Source organism: Rattus norvegicus, chromosome 1 (genome assembly GCF_036323735.1).
Source record: "Rattus norvegicus strain BN/NHsdMcwi chromosome 1, GRCr8, whole genome shotgun sequence".
NCBI lineage: Eukaryota > Metazoa > Chordata > Mammalia > Rodentia > Muridae > Rattus > Rattus norvegicus.
Window position 1 is genome coordinate 240018423 of NC_086019.1, and position 6000 is coordinate 240024422.

Here is a 6000-nt window from a genome sequence, read left to right on the forward strand (position 1 = left end):
ATCAAACACAGACTGTCCGCTTTCATGGCAAGTGCTTTTACTCACCAAACCATCTCACTGGCTCTCCAGTTGCCATGGATATGATGTAGATGAGTACAAAATGTTGACTGGAAATAATATCTAATTCCTTTGTCAGGGGGACCAGGCTTCTAGATTGGTGCATTTTATATTACAGGTATGTAACTGTGAAGAATTAGTCAGTGCCTTCCAATTTTGATGTGTTCATACAGATTCCTTTAGAAATTCATGTCTAATATTAAAACAGCCATACGTTTGGTGAGATGGCTTAGTGGATAAAGGCACTCTGCACCAAGACAGAGGACTGATTTTAATCCCTGGTAGAAAGAGAGAACCAACTTCCTGGTGTATTCCTCTGGCTACTCAATGAGCGCTATGCATGAGTGCCTTCCCCTTAATGCACTGTGTGTGTGTGTGTGTGTGTGTGTGTGTGTGTGTGTGTGTGTATTGTATATTGTATGGTAGTTTGAATATACTTGGCCCAGGGAGTGGCTCTATTAGATGTGGCCTTGTTGGGGGAGGTATGGCCCTAGAGGATGTGTGTCATTGTGGGTGTAGCCCATGCCTGTCTGCACACTGTCATGCTTTCCCACCATGATGATAATGGACTGAACCTCTGAGCTTGTGAGCCAGCCCCAGTGAAATGTCTTAATAAGAGTTCCCTTGATCATGGTGTCTCTTCAGAGTAAAGGAAACCCTAAGTAAGACAGAAGTTGGTACCAGGGACTGGGGTATTGCTGTGATAGGCCTGACCATGTTTTTGTTTGGAAGAATGTAGATTTAGTGACTTTGGACTAGGAAAGCCATGGAATGCTTTAGGAAGGACTTAATGGGCCATCCTAATAGGAATATGGAAGACTGGTGCTGAGGGTGATTTGAATTCTGGAGATCAGGGGCTGGGGATTTAGCTCAGTGGTAGAGCGCTTGCCTAGGAAGTGCAAGGCCCTGGGTTCGGTCCCCAGCTCTGAAAAAAAAAAAAGAACCAAAAAAAAAAAAAAAAAGAATTCTGGAGCTCATTCTTATGGTGTTTTGGTGAAGAATGTTACTGCTCTTTACCCTTGTCCAAAGAGTCTCCCTGAGGTGAAAGAGATTTATATTAATATTAATTGCATTGACAAAGGAGGTCTCAAGAAAATCCAGCATAGACTTTGCCCTCTAGTTTACTCTCATAAGAGTATATTAATCAAGTGTAGCAAGCTTAGAAAGCAAAAATGCATGATTCAGAATGCATGATTCAAGTAATAAAAGGGAACCAGGAAGTACAATGGGGCTAAATCCTGTGTTCGAAGAGATAACAGATGAAGGGAGCGATGACTTCTGGGCAAGACCCCACCCATCTAAGCTTATTGCTTATTGTTTGAAGAAATGAAGGGCACACCTGTGATGCTAATCTCCAGGCTAGAGGACATAGGCTTTTGATCCAAATCTTGACTTGGGGTGACACACATTTTTAATCCAGATCCTGAGGAATAATGGTCTTGAAAAGCTTAGGCCCAGGCATGCTGTTAAAAGCCTTTAATCCCAAGAAACAGAGGCAAGCAGATCTCTGAGTTCAAGACCAGCCTGATGAAAAGTAGAGAAAAGTTTAAGTCCAGGTGTAGTGGACCACACCTTTAATCCCAACACTCAGGCATGCAGATCTCTGAGTTAGAAGTTGGTCTACATAGCAAGTTCCAGGATAGCCAAATGTAGGCAGAGAGTGAATTCATTGAAATCAGAAAACTGGTGATACTGTAATAGAACAAGGTGCAGGATGTTCCTTCCAGCCCCAGCAAGCAACAGAACTTGGCAGCTTCAGCCATGTGGCTCTGGTTTTAGAGTCAAGAATAGAAGGGGTTACTGGGACAACTGAGTGCTGTTTAACTGGAGCTAAGACATTAATGGTGATTTAAGAGAGACCAGCATCACTGAGATGGAATCTTATGGGAAGTGTCTTCTAGAGCATAAAGAAGCTGTGTTCCAAAGATGCTCAAGGTTGTACTTCATGCTGCAGCTGGACTTCGTAATAAGGAAACATCACCTGCATGGTACTGGTTTTGAAGGCATGCAGGTGTCATGGATGACCATGGATCCTATGTTACCTTCCCCAACTGCTGGGCTGGTGATGGCTGTTTGTCATCTAAAATTCACTAAAATTCACTTTTGTGGCCAAGGATGACCGTGGTCCTCCCCAAGTGCTGGGCTGATAAGTTTACGCCACCATGCCCAGTTTACAACACAAGAAATCCTTGACTGTGCCGAGCGACTGGAGAGACGGTGAGTAACAGGGTACTGGAAGAATCATTTAACAGCACGTGCAAGGCCCAGAGCTCAGTCCTAAGCACACACACAGCAGGACAGGACCGCCCTAACAGGAGAGAAACTGTCGGAGTTGTACTGAAACCTGGCTAGTGAACCGTACATATCTCAGTGGCTTGAAGACTCCAGAACACTGAGTTTTGACACTTACACTCTGCTCTCCATTAGGTGGAAGTAGCTTTCTTCTGAACCATCTCTTTCATCCTGTCTACTGCTGCTGCTACTCCTCCTCCTCCCCCCCTCCTCCTCCTCCTCCTCCTCCTCCTGCTCCTCCTCCCCCTCCTCCTGCTCCTCCTCCCCCTCCTCCCCCTCCTCCCCCTCCTCCTCCCCCTCCTCCTCCTCCTCCCCCTCCTCCTCCCCCTCCTCCTCCTCCTCCTCCCCCTCCTCCCCCTCCTCCTCCTCCTCCCCCTCCTCCCCCTCCTCCCCCTCCTCCCCCTCCTCCCCCTCCTCCCCCTCCTCCTCCTCCTCCTCCTTCTTCTTCCTCTTCTTCTTCTCCTTCTCCTTCTCCTTCTCCTTCTCCTTCTCCTTCTCCTTCTCCTTCTCCTTCTCCTTCTCCTTCTTCTTCTTCTTCTTCTTCTTCTTCTTCTTCTTCTTCTTCTTCTCCTTTTTTTTTTCTTTTTTTTTTTTTCAGAGCTGAGGACTGAACCCAGGGCCTTGCGCTTCCTAGGCTAGCGCTCTACCACTGAGCTAAATCCCCAACCCCTCCTCTTCTCCTTCTTTCTCCTTCTTTCTCCTTCTCCTTCTCCTTCTCCTTCTCCTTCTCCTTCTCCTTCTCCTTCTCCTTCTCCTTCTCCTTCTCCTTCTCCTTCTCCTTCTCCTTCTTCTTCTTCTTCTTCTTCTTCTTCTTTTCTTCTTCTTCTTCTGCTTCTGCTTCTTTCTTCTGCTTCTTTTCTTCTTCTTCTTCTTCTTCTTCTTCTTCTCTTCTTCTTTTCTTCTTCTTCTGCTTCTGCTTCTTTCTTCTGCTTCTTTTCTTCTTCTTCTTCTTCTTCTTCTTCTTCTTCTTCTTCTTCTTCTTCTTCTTCTTCTTCTTCTTCTTCTTCTTCTTCTTCTTCTTCTTCTTCTTCTTCTCCCTCTCCTCCCTCTCCTTCCTCTCTCCCTCTCCCTCTCTCCCTCTCTTCCCTTCTCCCTCTCCCTCTCCCTCTCTCTCTTCCTCCTCCTCCTCCCCCTCCTCCTCCTCCCCTCTTTCTCCTCCTCTCCTCCTTCTCCCCCTCCCCCTCCCCCCCCTTCTTCTTGTCTTCTTCAGTGTTCTTATGTGTGAGCTGGGGTTGGTCAACGCAGTGAAACTTGAGGAAGCTGCTTGTCCTCAAGCGTAGTTCCTTTCTTTTTCTGTTCTTTCCTGGAGGCTGTACTTCCTTTCCTGCTCTGAAATATCCCTCCAGGTCATACTTCACCTTTGCCACTATTGCCCAGAGGACACTGATTAACTGCTGACTCACTTAGAAACAAAAAAAGGTTATTGCCCATCCCAGTTGGTGACTAAGAACACTAGTGACTGCACGGTTTTTCCTGTTAGAGTTTGATTACGCTTTGGCATTGTTCTGAGCTCTTTCGGACAAGAATGAAATCAAATCTATGATGTGTCGACTTCCATATTACAGGGTGTTTTGTTTGTTTGTTTTTGTTGTTGTTGTTGTGGTTTGTTTTGTTTTCTGTTTGCTTGGTTTTTTGTTTTTTGTTTTTTGTTTTTTTTTTTTTTTGTGACAGGGTATCAGTGTATAAAAAGGTCAGGCTGGCCTCAAACTTGGGGTGATCCTTTTGCCTCAGTGTCCCACAAATTGGGATTTTAGACATGTGCCTTCATGCCTGGCTTCATCTGAAGAGAAATTAAAGAAGTAGAAAATAACTTCATCAGTACATTAGATCGAAAGAGTTGTCCTCTTGAATAAAAATAGACCTTTGTATTCTGGAAGACTTGGGTTATTTTTTATTGCAGCAGCTGAGAAGAACCTATAAAATTTGACTTGTAATTAATAAATTTGTGTGATTCCCCCCTCCCTTCAGGAAACAGCGTATCAAGTAAGCCTGACACTTCATCTGTTGATAATTCCTTTAGGAAACAAAAGATGGAAATACTGACTAAGGTCCTTCCAGAAAACTTCTCACCTTGAGCATAGGAAGAAAAGGTTATGAAATTTGGCTTGATCATGTAAAGAGACATAGGGATGGCTTTACTTTAAGATTTTGGGGTTGGGGATTTAGCTCAGTGGTGGAGCACTTGCCTAGCAAGCGCAAGGCCCTGGGTTCGGTCCCCAGCTCTGAAAAAAAAAAAAAAAAAAAAAGACAAGATTTTTTTTTTTTAATCTTTATTAACTTGAGTATTTCTTATTTACATTTTGCTTGTTATTCCCCTTCCCGGTTTCCGGGCCAACATCCCCTAACCCCTCCCCCTCCCCTTCTATATGGGCAAAGACAAGATTTTATCTAGCTGACAAGTCACATTTATATGTTTAAACTTTGTATTTGAAAAAAAAAAAAGATAGTCATCGAGTTTCTACTGATCCGATATCTAGCTTGGTGGTTCACAGCTTTGATTCCAACTGCCCAGGAAGCAGAGGCAGGAGGATTTCTTATGAGGACCAGTCCAGCCTGGTCTATACAGTGAGTTCCAGGACATCTAGAACTAGAAGGAAAGACCCTGTCTCAAAACAAACAAACAAACAAACAAACAAACAAACAAACCCAAAACAACAGCAAAACCAACAACTGATCTGACCATTTGCCTGATGTGAAAACTGGTAGGCACTGGGAGACACACAAGTACAGACATTTATACACATTTTCATTAAGAAAATCTAGTAGAAGTGCACACAACTTCATTGAAGTCAAAAAGAAAAATTAGTAATTGTCAGGGATTAAACTAGCTGGTGAGGATAAGGTTTTGATTCTAAATGGCACAGTACCTTATGAAGGAGAGGCTGGTTGTTGAGGAGCCCACGCTGGTTTGCTTTTTGCTTCAGCAGTGACTACATCCTTCTAGTCTGTGGGAGACATACACCAGGAGCTATCTAGTCCATGAGGGAGGTAACATTGGAAGTTAACTTTCAGTTAGAACTTTGAATGGGTGGGAAAAGAGGTTGTGAGAATTCTTGGTCATGTCACAATGTTGGACATTATTGTGACTTAAGAGAAGCATCCAGCATGTGAACGTGATTGGACTGTCCTCGAAATACCAACCCAGGATTCCAGAGGCAAAAGCAACTCACTTAAGTCCTTAACTGAGACACTGATAGGCTGTAAGACTATTTTTAATAAAAGACATAAAACTATCTTTAAAGTTGGGTGCTGGTGGTGGTGCATGCCTTTAACCTTAGCCTTTGGAAGGCAGAGGCAGGCAGATCTCTTGAGTTTGAGGGCAGCCTGATCTACAGAGTGAGTTTCAGGACAGCCAGAGCTACGAAGAATAACCCTGTCTCAAAAACAAAACAAAACAAAACAAAACAACAAAAAAAACAAAACCAACCAACCAAAACAAAACTGTCTTTAAGATGTTTTTATTCTAATATCTTAAAGGGCCTTTTTCTTACCACCTATCACATACTTGTTAATAGTAATTCACTATTCAGCATGTATTGAAACAGCTTATCAACATCAAACCAGCATGCTAGGGTGGCAGCAAAGAAAAGACTTTGTTATGGGGTCCGCTTAGATCCAACACAATTCAAACACCAGGTCAATGCAGATGAC

General features: G+C 43.7%; 1 protein-coding gene across 3 annotated transcripts in view; it reads right to left on the minus strand.

Moving 5' to 3' along the window:
• Atad1 (ATPase family, AAA domain containing 1) overlaps positions 1 to 5370 on the minus strand; it is a 66464-nt gene extending 61094 nt beyond the window's left edge. For 2 of the 3 annotated variants that reach the window (XM_039080657.2, XM_039080662.2), the window contains exon 1: positions 5217 to 5370. The gene's annotated coding sequence lies outside the window, so the exon portion shown is untranslated. The remainder of the gene's footprint in view (positions 1 to 5216) is intronic. The other variant, XM_039080671.2, reaches the window with a different exon arrangement.
• Positions 5371 to 6000: the final 630 nt, after the last annotated feature.